General features: G+C 56.0%; 2 pseudogenes; both read right to left on the reverse strand.

The window, feature by feature from the left end:
* Nucleotides 1–712: 712 nt before the first annotated feature.
* Nucleotides 713–2,327, reverse strand: LOC149521091 (immunoglobulin heavy variable 4-4 pseudogene; annotated as a pseudogene).
* Nucleotides 2,328–2,471: 144 nt separating this feature from the next.
* On the reverse strand, nucleotides 2,472–3,026 carry LOC149521092 (immunoglobulin heavy variable 4-4 pseudogene; annotated as a pseudogene).
* Nucleotides 3,027–17,209: the final 14,183 nt, after the last annotated feature.

A 17,209-nucleotide genomic window follows, 5' to 3' on the forward strand; every position in this document is an offset into this window, starting at 1 on the left:
TCTCCCCGCTTCTGATGCGGACTGAGTGTGACCGGGCCCCAGTGACCCCAGACAACGCGCCTCCCCTTTCGCACTAGCCCCGCTGAGCTCTGTGTCACTGTGTCTGGCTCAGTAACGGGGCGGTGTCTGCAGCTGCAGGGAGACCTGGTTCTTGGCGATCTCTGCAGAGACGCTGGTCCGGCTTTGGAGAGACGCGGCAAACCACTTGCTCCAGTCATCCGAGCTACCCACTCCAGCCCTGTCCGGGGGGCTGCTGGACCCAGTTCCATGCGGAGCTGTTGCTAGTGATAGAGACCCGGTCACAGCGCAGGTCAGGCTCAGGGTCTCTCCGGGCGTCACTGCGCCTGGCCTGATTCGACCAACTGCACCTGCGAGCGGACATGTGGGGACAGGGAAACAAGACCATGGAAGAAATGAGCCAGCCCATGAATCTCTGGCCCTGACCCCAGTTCTCCTGCTCCCGAACACACACTCACAGCCGGGGTCCGAGAGCGGGGAAAGGAAAAGCCACAGAAATTTCATTCTCGCTTTCGTGCACTGAGGGAAACTCCCCAGAGGCCTGTCCCGGCAGGTTTGTTTTTGTTCATTCCCTCTGGGGCACCTCGAACTGGCCACTGCGGGCAGACAGGACACTGGGCTAGAGGGACCTTTGGCCTGACCCAGTCGGGCCCTTCTCCTGTTCTTAAGAGACAGAATCTTGTCGCAGCGCGTATCACGGTGGGTCCCAGCGGGTGCAGTGATACGTGCCGGTGTCCTCAGCGCTCCGCGAGCTGAGCTGCAGGTAAAACTCGTTCTTGGCGTCATCCTTGGAGATGGTCGCTCGGGATTTCAGGGCCGACGCGTAGTTTGTGCCCCCAGAGAAATGGACGCGCCCGACCCATTGCAGCCCGTGGCCGGGCAGCTCCCGCACCCAGTTCCACCAGGCTTGGGTGGAGATGGAGTCCCCGGATACCGCACAAGTGACTGTCAGGTCCCCGCCAGGGGCCACCAGTGCCGGGGCGGACGGGACCAGCTGGATCCCGGAGAGGACACCTTGGAGAGGGGAGAGACACCGAGAAGTGAGGCCTCAGGGAGAATCCAGACTATAAGCAAAAAAACAGAAAGAAGGTGGAATCCTCCCCTCCCTGCCTCACCCCCTGCTCTCTCTCTCTCTCTCTCTCTCTCTCTCTCTCTCACACACACACACACACACTCACAAGGCCACAGCAAGGGGAGGAGAAGGGCAGTGACCGGAGCTTTCCTCATTATTCAGCACGCGGATGGAGAGAAACCTCTGGGGGTTTCTGTATAAACACGACCCCAGGTGGCTGATTTGCATGAAATGTTCGCGCTTCAGTGGCGGGTATAAAAACAGGCCAGTGACTACTTTGTGGCTACCCCTCCCGCCTCCTCCTTCTGTGCTTTATTGGACGCATCTGGGCCATTCCCAGGGAGACAGGGCTGGGGGTGGCTGGAGAAGGGGCCTAAGTCTCGTCTGTTCTCAGTGTGGTCTGGTGGCTCTGACCCGGGGGCTGGGAGTCAGAATCCAGGTTTCTCCTCCCGTCGGGGCTGGGGTCTCACAGAAACCTGGCGTCTAACTCCCTTGGAAAATTGAAGCTCTGATTTCAGCATACCCCCTGCACCACTCTCAACCTAACTTCCTAAGGTCCCTGGGAAATTCAAGCTCTGATTTCAGAACATCCCCTTCAGCACCCTCAACCCCCTGCCTTGGAGGATCTGAGCAATGCTGGATAAATACACCCGATTTTAAATACAGTGTTTAAATACACCCGATTTTCTTTTTTCTTTTCTTTTTTCTTTTCTTTTCTTTTCTTTTCTTTTCTTTTCTTTTCTTTTCTTTTCTTTTCTTTTCTTTTCTTTTCTTTTCTTTTCTTTTCTTTTCTTCAGAGACTACGTTTGAAGGAGGAATGTAGCCTGCTGAAATAAATGGATTTTGAAGATAATTAGTTCACTGAAAGCCTCTTAAGCCATTGCCCAGATATACACAAATCTAAGGTTAAAAATCTCAAAAGCATCTAATAAATTACAAGCCTAAATCACGTTTTCAAAAATGACCTTTCATTTCGGAAGCCCTCAGTGACCTAAAACACTTTGTCCCATTTTTCAAAGGTGAGTTTATGATTTAGGGCCTTAAATACCTTCGATTTATGTAAGAAACCTTCTGCAGAGCACCCCCGTGAGTCAGTGCTCTGTTTGGAAGGCAGGGGACTCTGGAGAATATGGCCTATGGGGTCTAGGATCTGGTCCACCAGGCATAACTGCTGCTGGGCCCGCACACTGCTGCATTTACCTGCGCCACTGCAGGTCTGGGGGAATTTGAGCCCCATTAGCCACTATCAGCCCTTCCCAGCCAATGGGAGCTGCGATCGGCCGTAGCACAGCAGCAGCGGACCACCAGGGGCTAACTCTGCTGAACCGCCGCCTTTTTTGATCCACTCTTTTCGCGCGGCCTGTTTTTGTGCTAACGCGCATCACTGGGGTTTATTCTGCCGGTAGGTGCTCCTAGCGCAGTAGTAGGTTCCTGTGTCTTGTGGAGTCAGATTCTCCACTCGCAGGGAGAACTCGTTCTTGGAAGGGTTCACAGTGATGGTCGCTCTTTTGTGAATGTCAGGGAGATAGCGGGTGTTTCCATACCTGTCTATCAATCCCAGCCACACCAGCCCTTTCCCTGGAGGCTGCCTGAGCCAATGCCACCAGTCTGAGCCAGTGGAGAGGGCAGAATCCGAGACAGCGCAGGTCAGACTGAGGGACCCTGAGACCGTCACCTCTCCTGACCCGGACTGGGTCATCTTAAAGCCCAAAATGGAGGCTGCCAAGAGAGAGAAAAGCGTTAATGGAAGAGGTAAGGAACCAGAAATGAAGGGGGTTTCTCTAAGGCAGACCCTCAAGGTCCCACTGCGACTGACTGGGAACCGGGCACCCAAGTCCTCGACACCCCGCCCAAGTAGCTATTCCTCACAGTCAGCCCCCAGATACTCACAGGCCTGGAAGGCCGAGATGAAAACGCAGAACAAGCACATGTTCATGGTGTTTCTTCACTGAAAACCCCACTTCTGCGCAGCGAGTAAGCAGCTCAGTTCCCTGGGACTGACTCGGGTCCTGTCATTCTGGAGTTTCTCTTTAAAGAGGGACCCGGGGGAGAGGTTTGCAGACAGGTTTCACAGAGCGTCACACCCCGGATGGGGTGGGGCTGAGCAGGAGAAATCGGTCGGTAAATTCCTCCAGAATCTCAGTCTCTCGAGGGGTGACACTGACCCCTGTGCTGTGTGCAGAGGGGCAGCGCAATGCTGGGAGGTTTTGCACGAGAGGCGCAGAGAGTCTCCGGGCTTCTTCACATCCCCTCCGGACTCCACCAGCTGCACCTGGGACCGGGCACCTGGAAACAAGGATACACTTGGAAATTAGATTAACAGCAATAACACCAGACCGTGCTCCCTCTCCCGGTAATTTATTTGCACTGGCTCGCACCCGCCTGAAAATCGATGACTCAGTGGGATCTCCTAGTTCCCAGTGGAGAGCCCGGTCCCCTGCCCCCGTCCATCCACCTTCTCCCAGCCCCTTCGTGCCGCCCTCCGTGTGCTGAGTTGAGCGCAGCATCTTTCTTCCGTAAAGGAAGGGCATAGGAACCAGGGCCGGCTCTAGAATTTTTACTTCCCAAGCAGAACATTTTTTGGCTGACCCCTCTTTTTTTGTTGGCTTTTACACGTTTGCACTTTCTAATTTTTTGACCGTTTAATTTTTTAAAAATAAAAACAGAAAATTTGTAGTTAGTGAAATAAATCAATTTTAAGAAATCACAATTATCAAAACCAAATTGATAGCCTGGAAAGGGAGGTCCAAAAGGCATGTTTACAGAAAATGGGCTAATAAGGAGACATCCTGTGGCATCTTAGAGACCAATAGATTTATTGGCACACAAGCTTTGCTGGGCAAAAGTGGGTCTTTGCCCACGAAAGCTTGTGCTCCAATAAATCTGTCAGTCTATAGGCTGCCACAGGATTTCTGGTTGTTTATGCAGATTCAGATTAACAGGGCTACCCTTCTGATTCTAATCTAATAAGGATTGTGAAACCTATTGTGTCAAATGTATTGGTAAACTCTGTGGGGAAGACTATATGGATTTTCTATACCTGGTACATACAGTGCCCAATAGAGAACACATCGGTAGATTATCAAGCACAACAATAACAGCAATCCATCATTGCCCATTAGAGGGCGATCAGTAAATCTACCGCCCACCTAGAGATGTTTGTAGGCGCAGCTCAGGATGCATTCAGTGGTTATAAAGTCCTGCAGACTAGCTGGTTTATCTTCTTGTTTAAAAGACTGTGTATAGGTTTTAGCTGGAAGGTTCCCTAGGCTGCGTAGGTGAGTTTCCCTGTATCCAGCTCTTAATCATTCGCAGGAGGAGTGATGTTTTCTACGGAGGGAATCGGCTTGCCTAGCAACCTTTTCCAGGTTGTGTAAGTCTGGAGAATATTTGGGCTTTTATTTCCGAACTCCGAGTAGTGAGAGAAAAAGGAACTCGGGGGTCCTACGGCCCGGGTGTGTCCTGGGACCCATCAATCTCTGTGCACCAGAGCAGAAAGCTCCTCTCTCTCTCTCTCTCTCTCTCTCTCTCTCTCCTTCGCGGCTGGGGATTCACTTTCACCCAAAGCAGCTCTGTGTCCGATACAGAAGGAGGGGGATGGCAAATAGGGGCGCAGGTGGGGTTTGCCGGTGGACACCGGTTTCACTCCTAACCTGTGATATTCATGCGTCGTTGCTTGTGTGAACTTTATGAAATCTGGACTCTTAGAGATTCGCCCTTCTCTGCTCCTGCCCCTCTCTGAGGAGAGGAAATTGAGGCGCTATGGCTGCGGAGAAACCTCTTCCCGTTTTTGTACGGGCCTTGCTGCGCTCTGTGTCACTGTGTCTCCTTGCGCAGTAATAGGTGGCGGTGTCCGCAGCTGTCAGCGAGCGGAGCTGCAGCGAGAACTGGTTCTTGGCGGTGTCTCTGGCGATGGTGATCCGGCTCTGGAAGGCCGGGGCGTAGTTCGTGCCCCCGCTGGGTCCATACACATACCCCATGTATTCTAAACCTTTCCCAGGAGCCTGCCGGATCCAGCTCCAATCGGAGCCAGAAGAAATGGAGGAACCAGACACGGCGCAGCTCAGGGTGAGGGTCTCTCCGGGCTTCACCGCGCCTGGCCCGGACTGGACCAGCTGGATTTGGGACCGGACACCTGCACAGACACGAACCGTTACAGTTAGATCCTCAGCTCGCTCCCTGGGGCTTTGATCATCCCCCGGGTTTCCCCTCCCGACTCACAGGGCGAGAGGGCGAGTAACAGCAGCAGCGACACCGCGGGGTCCATCCTGGGAAACGGAGCAACGAGAAGGAGGAAAAACTGAAACTCGCTTCAGCCTCTGGGCAGGCGGGTCCCGGGGAACCCAGGGGCTGCGATTTAACCCGGGCCCTGGCGGGGAGATTTGCATAAAGTCCGACACCCCGGTACCGCATGAGGGGGGTTTGGTTGGGGCCAAACTAATCTCTATTGGTAGGAGGATGGTGGGGAAAGTCCTTAGAGAGGGGTCACATGACACCTTTTACTTCTGGTCATGTGTCCATCTTCAGCCGGGGATATAGTGCAGGAGGAGCGGGGCGGTTGCTCTGGGCCCCATGCTTCCAGAGGCCCTGCGCATGCACTGTGTCAAGGGGGGGCTGGGAAATTGTGTTGTCCTGAGCCCCACAAAACCCCCATCTGCCCCTGTCCATCTTGTCCCAGAGTGTTACCTCCAGAGGGGCATGGTTAAAAGTGGTCAGGGGTGTGGCTAATGGGGGGGGTCAAAGAGTACATTTAAAAAAAATTCTTTGATTCTCAACCCATTTCCTGGTCCATGCCAGTGCATGTTGCTTAAGTACAAAGGCCCGACGGGGCTGGTTTCTCTGTGATGCTGTGGACGGAACGCCCGGTCCCAGCCTTTGGGGTGTTTCATTCTGAACACGATCCAGACATCCAGCCCCGGAATGAAAGCGAGGCTCGTAGGAATTATGGTCCCTCCTGACTGTCGATGTCCTTCAAAGGGACGTAGCCTGAATAGTGACACCGGAAATGACGTATTCGGAGCTGGCTGTGCTCTGGGAGGGGGAAGGGCTCCTTGACGTGTGTCATTCTCTGGATGTAAATTCCTGAGTCCAGTTTGGTGTTCTGAGAAATGACTTTGTCTCATTTCTCATCGTTCAGGTAATTGTGGTTCATGTCCACGTTCCAATAAACACCCTCTTGCACTGCCGGGTCTGCTCCCCTTCCCGTTCACACCGATGTTTGGAGGATTCGCAACCACTGCGCCTCTCTCCGCCCATCCCCGAGCATGGGACGCTCAGACGCTCTGCCTCTCGCTGCTGGTGGGAATGTGGCTCTGGGCACCAGCCCCTCCTATAGCGCTACGCCCTGAAATGCCGCAGGCAGCAGGTCCGCAGGAGATGGGGCTGCCCCTCTGCACAAGGGCTGTCGCGGTTTCATGCAGACAATTCTCAATGGGCAGGGGGTAGGAGGAAGCTGCCTGAGGGACAGTGACCCCACTTCCCTGTCAGCAGCCTTCACTCAGGGCTCAGCCCGTCCCCTGATTGCCCTAAGGGCCCCGCTTCCCCGCTGCCTTCCTTGGGAGGAAGGAGCCTCACACTGGACAGGGTCAGAGGAACGAGTCCCTGGGGCACCCACAGCTCAAGGCCGGATGCAGCTGTTAGTTCTCCCTGCGTCGGGAATCAGCAGCTGGGTATCGGCTCCCCGTGCTCCCTGGGGAGCTGGGCTCAGCAGCGCCTGTCTCCCCTCCCAGCTGGGCGCGGGCCCCGTTGGGAGAGACAGGGGGCACTGCCCCTGTTATTGTGCGGGTTGTGAGCGCCACCTCCAGGAAATCCCGACTCTGATGCTCCCTTCGCATTCATGTTAAAAGAAGAGAATGACTATTGGGTGGGGTAATTTATTCATTTAAACCGCGATCTTTTGATCCTAGGAAAATGCTCTTTGCCGGAAAAGCCGGTCCGGATGGGAATTATTCAGCCAACCCGAGAAACAGACAAAGCAGCAAAGCAGCGCAGGGAAGCAAACAAAGGCGTTTGGGGAGCGGGGAGTTAGTGCCCAAAGCGGAGAGATCAGAGTCTCTGCTGGGATGGGTCCGGCCGGGTGACAGGAGGGGGGATCCCAGCCTGGGGAATGGAGGAGGGGCCTGCGCTGAACCCCAGTGAAGCCGGTGGGGGAATCTGTGGCCGGTGTTACTCAGGGAGTCAGGCCAAATCCTCACACTGCTCCTTTCCCCCCTTCATCTCTGGATCTCCCCCCCTCCCCGCTCATCCATCGTCTCCAGGAGAGCAGGGGAGGGGGAGGGGCTCCCATAGGAACGCGCTGGCCTGGGGGGGCTCGTGTCCCTCTGTCGCAACAATCGCACCGGGGCGGGGGCAGAACGTGAGAATTCGAAGGGTTCGCTGCTGCCGGCGCGTCTCTCAACCCCGAGCCAGTTCTCACTCACGGGCCTTGGGCGCCCCCCGCGGCAAACGGCTTCTCCGGTCCCTGAAGGGAAACGTTTCTGCCTCGCTCAAACCGGCTTCTTCTCACTGTTGTGCCAGAACAAACAGTAACAGCGGGCGGTGTCCTCGGGCTTCGGGCGGGTCACTGGCAGGGACAGCAGGCTGTTGGGGTTGTCCCTGGAGATGGTGAATCGGCCTTTGCCTGTGTCTGCGCAGCTTGGACCCGACCCACTTGCCGGGAGTCTGAGGGGCTCAGATCATATTGTAGCTGCTGAAGGTGAAGCCGGAGGCTTTGCAGGAGAGGCGGAGAGAGTCTCCGGGCTTCTTCACCTCCCCCCCGGACTCCACCAGGGTCACAGGGTTCCAAGGGGCGGGAGTCGGGGTCTGTGAGTGGAGGCCTGAGGCGATAGGACCTAATCGCCCTGCTCTGCCTTGTAACCTTGGGAGCTGATCATCACAAAAAATATTTCCATCCCTACAGACACCTCCCCCCCCCCGGAGAATTCACCGGACACGCCCCGTTCCAGCCCCATCTTCAGGCTGTTCTATCCCCGGGCTCATGGTCACACGCACTGAGGTTCCCGTTCGCACTCATGCCCCAGCGTCCTTCTCACCCGCACGCACCTGCTCCGACCGCTTGTGATGGTGGTTTGGGGTTTTCCAGTCTCCTGCACCCCCGTAATGGCACTAACAGAGTCCACCAGCCAGTAGAATAGAGGGAGTTTATTGCTTCTCCAGGATACAGCACAGCACAGATGTAATCTGGTTACAGGGCAGGCCTAGGATGCCTCAGCCCCCCTTGAGATGGGGGAGACTGGGCCCCTAAATCCCAGCCTGTTGCCTAGGCTGCTTCCTCCGTGATCCCAGACAGAAACCAACTCTCTTGCAGCTCTGCCTCCCCCCCCCTCCCCCCCCCCAGCCAGGACCAGCTTTCCACCTTCCTTTGTTTCTCTCCCTGCGGGGTAGCTGGTCAGACAAGTTTGGAGCCCCCTTTGCATAATGACTCATCTCCTGCCCTGCTGGGCCGTGCTACAGACAGCAGCCAGTGGGGGTCACCCACAGCCCACTGCCCTGCATTGCCACCAGCAAGGTACCCCCCACCACGTCACACCCCTACCAAACTCCTCCCCTCCTCTCTCTCCGGATTACCGTCCCATTCCTGTCCACACGGACATTCCTAGGCCCCTTTCCACTCCGATTGCCAGCTCCACTGTAAGGATGTGAGCCTGGGTGTGTGATTCTGAATTAATTCTAAGCGCCAACAGCATCTGGGCCCGGGGTGTGTATGTATGGCCCGGGTAGCGCCACCAATAAGTTCAAAGGTCACTCCCGGGGAACAAAGTGGCCTCTTCGATAGGGTGCTGCACGGACCCAGAACAGCCCAGGTTGGGTTTCTTTGAAAGGGGTGGGATTTGAGGAGTCAGGACACTGTGTTAGGGCCAGGGAATTGCAGATAGAAGCAGTCTATACGAAAGACTTAACGTCCGGGATTGAACCTCTATATCCCTATATGCCATGCTCACCGACGGGCTGTGGACAGGCTGTTTTTCAGGGACGGCGCAGCGTGCTCAGACGCAGCGCTCAGCAATAGCTCAGGGCGGGCGAGCTGTCGCAGAGATAATGTGAAAGCCCCCAGGAGACCGGGCTGGGATATTCCGCATCGTTCGGGGGGATCTCAGGTCAGCGGCGATTTCAAGGACTCAGAAGATTTCAGTCCCCCCCTCCCCCCCCCCACACACAGAGACCCCGGTACAATGGTTCAGACCTTGATTCAGGGAAGCATCGAAGAATTTGCCGAAACCCGGCTCTGGGCGGGACAGTTTTACATTTCAGCCCAGTTCTCAGTCTCTGGCTGCACGTTGCACTCTGCTCTCAGCGGTGTCACTGGCTGCGGGAGACCTGCGGGAATATTTGTCTCGTGTCCCTAGAACACAGAGAGTTCCCGAAATATTCACCCGCTGCTCTGGCACCGACCTGCCCTTTCACACCGATCCAGGCGCTGACCGGTCAGAACAGCCTGGAACTGCGAGTCGCTGCTGCCCCCTGCCGGGCGCTGGCAGAGCGGCTCCAGCTGCAGCTCGGTTTGTGTTCTGGGCTGGGCAGCTTTCTGCTCGCTGTGTGCCCGGCGCAGTAATAGCGGGCGGTGTCCTCGGGCTTCAGGCCGGTCAGTTGCAGGTGCAGCAGGTTGCTCCGGTTGTCCCCGAAGATGGTGAAACGGCCCTTGAAGGCCTCGGCGTAGCTGGCGGAAGCCGAAGTTGGGTTTATATCCCCGATCCACTCCAGCCCCTTCCTCGCAGTTTGGCGAAAACATCGAATCCCGCATCTGCTATAGGTGAAGCCGGAGGCTTTGCAGGAGAGGCGCAGAGAGTCTCCGGGCTTCTTCACATCCCCTCCGGACTCCACCAGCTGCACCTGGGACTGGACCCGGCACCTACGAATAAGGGGATGTTAGAAGAACCGGTATAAAAGCAGCGAGAATTGCCTGGGCTTTTGGATCTGCCATGGGATCAGGGGGACAAAATACCTTCCAAATCCGCTACAATGAAAACCGTCGCGACCCAAAGTCTCATTGTCCCTGGTGCTGGAGGGAAAGTCCTCCGGGGACTGGCTGGTCACTGCGGATTGTCTCTGTGGGTGCAGAGTGCAGAGAGAGGCACCGATTTAAACAGGAACCGCTCAACCCTATTTGCCTGTCCCTCTGCTTAAAAGAGACCCAAGCGCCTTTCCCCCAGGCTGCGAATTTCTGGCTTAGGGTCCTGGGCGAAGTCAGACCCTCCCTTGCTGTATCTGTGAAGCGCTCAGCCCCAGGGCGATGGGGTGTCAGGTGGAAACGAAGCAGCTGCCGCGTGTGAGCCCAGTTTCTTGATCATAAATCGAGGAGTTGATTTTCATCAGCTCATCTGGTCCCGGAGAGGAAGGTTTCCGGGTCCCCGCCCGTGCGGAGATGGGGTCAGTGTGGTCACAGGGTTGCACGAGACTGGGACACTCACTGGAGGGTTACACATCAGGGGCTGGAGAGCGCGGTGTGTCCGGCAGAGACTGAGGCTCCTAGACCTGGGGGTTTGTATTTGAACATCAAGGCCTTGGCCGGGATTTGCATGCGGGTCGCACCCCGGATATATAATGTGATAAAGGGACGTCTAAGGGGATGGGGGAAGCGGTGGCTGGCGGAGCATCACGTGCGAGCTGGGCTGGGGCGGTCACAGGGCTGTAGGAAAAGCCTTTCCCCTGAGTGCCACGGGCCTTAGGACAGGGCTCCGCAGGGTCGGTGGATCCCAGCCCCCCAGCTCCTGGGAATGGACAAGAAACAGACACAGAAGCAGCCAGTCGGAATGAGCTGCCGCGGGGATGAGCGGAGGGGAAGGTGGTTCCTTCTGTGTAATCATAGAATCATAGAATAATAGGACTGGAAGGGACCTTGAGAGGTCATCGAGTCCAGCCCCCCCCCCCCCCCCCCAAGGCAGGATCAAGCTCCGTCTACACCATCCCTGACAGATGTCTATCCAACCTGTTCTTAAATATCTCCAGAGAGGGAGATTCCACCACCTCCCTTGGCAATTTATTCCAATATTTGACCACCCTGACAGTTAGGAATTTTTTCCTAATGTCCAATCTAAACCTCCCCTGCTGCACTTTAAGCCCATTGCTCCTTGTCCTGTCCTCAGAAACCAAGAGGAACAAATTTTCTCCTTCCTCCTGAATAATCCTGAAGGGCTCAGACCGCAGACACCGCCAATGGGAAAAGTGGGTGGAGGGCGGGGGGGCGCTGGGCACTCGGCAGCCGCTACAGACAAGCAGCTGCTGTGACAGAGGCGGAAATGGCGACTCGAAGGGGCGGTGCCGTTTGGGGGTTTGTGCCCTGAAGAGCTTTGGCTGCACCCGGGGAGGCGTAAGGGGCTTTCAGATTCTGCCCCTTCCAGTTTATGGTTTCGCAGGGACAGTTAGAACGACTTGACCTGACTCCCCACCCTCCCCCTGTCGAGAGCGGCCCCTCCCCCGCCCCCCGGAGAGCGGGAATCCCCTGGATAGGTGCTAATCGTGAGGCGAAGTGAATTCAGTCCCTAATGAAATCTGGGCAGTGAACTCACTCTGACCAGGTGTTTGACTGGGGCAATATGGTCCCGGCTGCAGAGCTGAGGGAATTGGTGGAGGTTCCATCATTAATGTAATGAGCGGCAGGGAGAAGCTTTCATGGGACACAGTTGGGAGAGTCCCCACTTGTGCAAGGGCAACACCAGCCAGAGATTTCCCGCTTGTCACAGCATGAGAGAGCAAGTGGAGCCCAGGCCAGTGGGACCCAGGACTCAGCAGCCCCATGGCTCAGGCTGCATCCCGGGCATCCCCTCCCAGCCTTTGAACAGCCACTGCAGATGTTCCCTGAGACAAGGCAGAAATGCGGAGCAGGAGCCTTCCAGGGCAGCAGGCATCGATTGCTCGGAATTCACACCCAGAGAGCAAAAGGCCTTTGGAAAGACACATCTGTTCCCAGCTCTGGCCCTGCAGGGCTTAGTGCTCTGTGCTCTGGCTGCAGGTTCCACGCAGGTATGTGGAGTTACTGGGTCTTTTCCTTGTCCCCATGTTTCTTAGGTGCCTCCTTCTGAGTCTTGAGAGGAGAAAACTGTTGGGATCTTTTGCCAACACTTGCCTTGCTGTGCACATGCAGAACTGTCTGATGCCTTAGGAGATGGAGGAAATGATGGGAAGAACAGACACATTTGCCCAGGCACCACTGGGTGCTGCATCCCTCCCCTCCACCTCACCTGACAGGTGCCTTGGCCAGCTTAGCCTGGTGCTGCCCTCTGGGACTTGTCTCCCACATGCTCCATGTGTTGTCAAAGAGAGGAGAGGAGAGTAACTCTCCATTGCTGCCCGATCTGCAGAGGTTGCGCTCTCAGGGTCTCTGGGCACTCACACCCCCAGGGAATCACAACGGTCTTCCAGCTTGACAGTATTCTGAGAGTATTTTGAAATAACTGTCTGCTGTGTACACTTGGACTAAATTATTTCAGAATCATAGAATCATAGAACCACAGAGCTGGAAGAGACCTCAGAAGGTCATCAAGTTCAGCCTCCTGCTCTAGGTAGAACCAATCCCAACTAAATCAACCCAGTCTTGTCAAGCCGAGACTTAAACACCTCTAGGGATGGAGACTCCACTACTTCCCTAGGGAACCCATCCCAGTGCTTCACCACCCTCCTAGGGAAATAGTTCCTAATATGCAACCTGGATCTCTCCCACCGCAACTTGAGACCATTGCTCCTTGTTCTGCCATCCATCACTACTGAGAACAGCCTCTCTCCATTTTCTTTGGAAACTCCCTTCAGGGATTTGAAGGCTGCTATCAAATCCCCCCCACTCTTCGCTTCTGCAGACTAAACAGGCCCAAATCCCTCAGCCTCTCCTTGTAGGTCATATTCTCCAACCCCCTAATCATTTTAGTTGCCCTCTGCTGGACCCTTTCCAATGTGTCCACATCCTTTTTGTAGTGGGGGAGGGGGGCAGAACTGGACACAATACTCCAGATGTGGCCTCACCAGAGACGAATAAAGGGGAATCATCACATCTCTGGATCTGCTGGCAATGCTCCTCTTAATACACCCTAATACGCCATTAGCCTTCTTGGCTACAAGGACACACTGTTGACTCATATTCAGCTTCTCATACACTGTGACCCCCAGGTCCTTTTCTGCAGGACTGCTACTTAGCCAGTCCTCCCCCAGCCTGTAACTATGCTTGGGATTCTTCGGTCCCAAGTGCAGGACTTTGCACTTGTCCTTGTTGGACCTCATCAGATTTCTTGTGGCCGAATCCTCCAATTTGTTCAAGTCGCTCTGGACCCTCTCCCTGCCCTCCAGTATCTACCTCTCCCCCCAGCTTAATGTCATTCGCAAATAGCGCTAGTTATTTCAAAGTAGCGTTGCAGTGTAGACCAACCCATAGACAAACCCTGGGGATAGAAACATCCCTTAATTCAAATTAATATTCAGAGTAATATATCTGTTCCCTTGCTGTAACAGTGCATGTCAGGGGAGATGCGACCTTCCAAAGCCGCTGGCATGAGCACTAAGTGGAGCCAAAGTCTCGTCCCAGGTGCTGAAGAGGAAAGTTCTCTGGGGACTGGCTGGTCACTGCACAGACCAAGGGGCTGCGAATAGTCCCCGCGGGTGCAGCCCGGGTAGAGTCAGATTTAACCAGGAAACTCGCACCTGGTTTGTGTATCACGTTCCCTATATTTCCAGCCCTCCAGCTCGATTCCGGGAAAAGCTTGGGAAATGGGTGTTTCGCTCTTTCCGAAATCCCACTAAAATCCTAGGGGAAATTAAAGCGGCTTCTATTTAAACGGAATCAGGTGCCACGAGTTTGTAGGGAGCCCTGCACAGTGGGAACGCGTCCCTAACCGGCTCCGGAAAGGGGCTGTCAAAACAGAAACCGAGGGAGGGAGAAATGGAGGAAGGAGCATCCGGAAAGAGAGAACAGAGGAAAGGACGCTGCAGCCTACGGCCGCCCAGCACCTCTTGGTCCCTGCGGATCGCTTTGGTTAGGGGATGCCGCAGAGAATAATTCCTTCAATTCGCTTTTTAAAAAACATATATTGTGCAGGTTTTCTCTTCCTATGCGAATCTTTCTCCCGCTCCCTGCTACAAGCTGGGAAGGGCGGAGGGAGAGTCAGAGAGGGGAACATGTGATATCGGGAACAGCGGATACATTGACTTGGACACCTCCTGTCTCTGCCGCGAGTTCTGCCTGTGAACAGGGCCGCATGTGTCAGCAAGAGAAGGCAACACTCCCTGTGAAACCGGCCTTGCCACGCTGTTCAGAGGCCGCTTTCACTTTTTGTTCGGGCCCCGCTGCGCTCAGTATCACTGTGCCGCGGTTCCTGGCGCAGCACTAGGGGGCGCTGTCTGCAGCTGTCAGCGCGCGGAGCTGCAGCGAGACCTGGTTCTTGGCGGTGTCTGCAGAGATGGTGACTCGGCTTTGGAGAGACGAGGCATATTCTGTTTCCCAGTTCTCGTTGCTTAAGTCATCGAACACCACCCCCATCCACTCCAGCCCCTTCCCTGCAGGCTGCCTGATCCACTCCCAACTATAGTCACTATCCACAGTATCTCCAGCGACGACGCAAGTCAGGGTGAGGGTCTCTCCGAGTTTCTGTTTGAGTGAAGAGTCACTAGGGGCCCCGTGGGCAGTGCTCCTGCCTCGGGGACATTTCCCCTTCTCTGTGTGCGCTGAACGGTTCCCTCCTAAGGGCCGCACGTTCCTTTGTCCTTATTGATTTTGATCCTCTGTATTTCAGACCACTGTTCACGCTGAAGTACAGTCCTCTCCGGCAAAGCACTCGCGACCCCCTTCTGATCTTGCCCTCGCACTTTATCAGCGCCCTCTCTCTGCCATTTTCTAAACCATTAATCAAGCAAATTAATCCGGCTCTGAAATTCATGGCAATGGCGCACAAAACTCAGCTGGTGCCAACTGCCAGTCATGTCTGAGCCTGGCACCCAGCGCAGTAGGCTCCGGCCCCGGAACCGTTAGCAATGCCAATATTTTAATTAATCCCAAGGCCCCTTCCACCCTATAGGGTGCTGAGCCGCTGCGGATAACACATCGACAGAGATTAGTCACCACGTCTGCCCCGCATCCTGGCTCCCAAACGAGGTGCCCACCAGGGAAGGGAAAGAAATGCGACTAATTAGAGAAATCCTTGGGGGCCTCATTAGACCTGCAGGGCCGGGACACCAGCAAACATCTGGATGAGCTCACTGCTGGAAACCACGAATGTCGGGACACACCCAGGAGAAAGCTGTTCTGGACTCACAGGCCTCCAGCCCAAGCTCTGGCCCAGCCTCTGCTATTTCACTCCACGGGGGGATTCTCTGGCTTGTGTCACGGGGCAGCAGAGCCCAGACGAGCATCAACGTCCCAACCCCCCTTACAGCGCAGGGCGTGGAACAGGCATCTCCTGGCTTCGATTTCAGGTGGAAACCTGCCCGGCTCCTTCGGTCCCGATGGCGTTTCTCCTGCCTCACCCCCGTGTGCAGCGCTGGGGAAAACAGCCCCGGTGAACCCAGCGGAGCCTCTAGGTGCCAGGCCAGGGGGGCGAGAGCAGAATCCGGGCCCGGTGGAGCTGGGGATCGGGCCCTGCCAACTCCATGGCCCTGCCGGTAATTACCGGTCTGAGGGCCTGGCCCCGGGGGTCTCTGGGCGTCTCCAAAATGAGGCTGAATCTCTGTTAATTGGCGACTCTGCCGAGGGCTGAGCCTGGAGCCCGGCGGGGATTCAGGGTTGGTCCCAGGGGCCCCAGAGGGGTTTTAAGGCCCAGGCGGAGCCAGGAGACTGCGGGAAGCGGTGGGAAACTGTGAGCTTGGCAGCAGCGCGGGGGCAGCTCTGGCCACCTTGGCAGCGGTTTAGGATGGCCAGGTGTGTCCTACTTTCCCCGGCTGGGCCCCTTTCCCGGGCGCTGGGCTGGGCTGGGGAGGACGCAGGATGGGACCAGGGGAGTCCCGGCCGGGGCAGAAGGGAAGAATCCCAGTCAGCTGGAGCCGCCTTTGCCCCTGCAGCCAGTGTAAGGCGCCTGCTTTGGTACCGACCATCTCGGTCTCTGTTTGTCTCTGGCCTGGCCCTGCCGCCCCCAGGGCCTGTCAGCCGGGGGTGTTCTGTAGAGAACGATCCACCCAGCCCCCTGGCCCGGTCTGTGCAGCGCCTGCCTCTGGGCTGCGTCTCTGTGTCTCTGATCTCTCGCCATGTCAGAACCCCGCCCTGCAGCCCTGCTCTCCCGCGTGGGGAATGTCCCCGCCAAACGCCACCAGACACTGCACCATCGCCCCTCAAATCTCACTGTAAAAGTCCCATCTAAGGTGACAGCTGCAGAGCCCAGCACAGCCCATCTGACCACAGCGGAGCAGATGAGGAGCCGCGCCCGGAGCGGGGGAGGGTTGTTGGAGGGGAGGGGGCGCGGCTGAGACATGCTGAACCCAACTGTGAACGTTGCATTTGATGGGAACCGCATCAAGTTAGCGTCTCTCTCAGCAGCCCTGGATCCAGCCCCTCTGGCTGGGGCTGCCCCCTTTTCCTTCTCTCTCTAACCTCAGAATAGCCCCCAAGACTCGTATCTTCCCCCACCCTGGGGCAATTGTTCCCCACATTCATCGGTTTGCATGTTGCCTCCTCCTCCCCCTCCTCCTTAGCAGGGCCAGCCCACAACTTTTGGGCACCTGAGGCAGGGAGCTCAAATGACGCCCCCATGCCCCCTTTTCTCCTGCCTGCATGTTGTGTTTCTTGTGCCCTCCTTCCTCCAGCACAGCCCTCCACCCTCTCTGTACCTCTAGGGCAGAGAGAATACATAGACACAATGTTTTACACTCTGGGTCCTAGTGGTGCCCTCCCCCAGTCTGGCACCTAAGGAAGCCGCCTCAGTTCGCCTCATGGTAAGGCCAGCCCTCCTCCTTAGCACCGACTCCTCACAGCGTGTGTGCTTCTTCCAACAGAACCTTGCCCTAGACAAACCGTCCGCTGTGCACCAGGGCCAGCCCTCTGGGGCAGCTCTGTTGGTCTGTGTCTGCAGAAATGAGGAGTCCTGGGGCTCTGGGAAGACTGTCCAATTTATTTGGGAATAAGCTTTCGTGGGCAAAAACCTCTTCATTGAATGCATGGAGCCCCTGTGGGTGTTTATCTCTGTCAAAGGGATTGGATTGGAGAAGATGCAG

Source organism: Pelodiscus sinensis, chromosome 30, assembly GCF_052426305.1.
Source record: "Pelodiscus sinensis isolate ZL-2025 chromosome 30, ASM5242630v1, whole genome shotgun sequence".
NCBI classification, from domain to species: Eukaryota; Metazoa; Chordata; order Testudines; family Trionychidae; genus Pelodiscus; species Pelodiscus sinensis.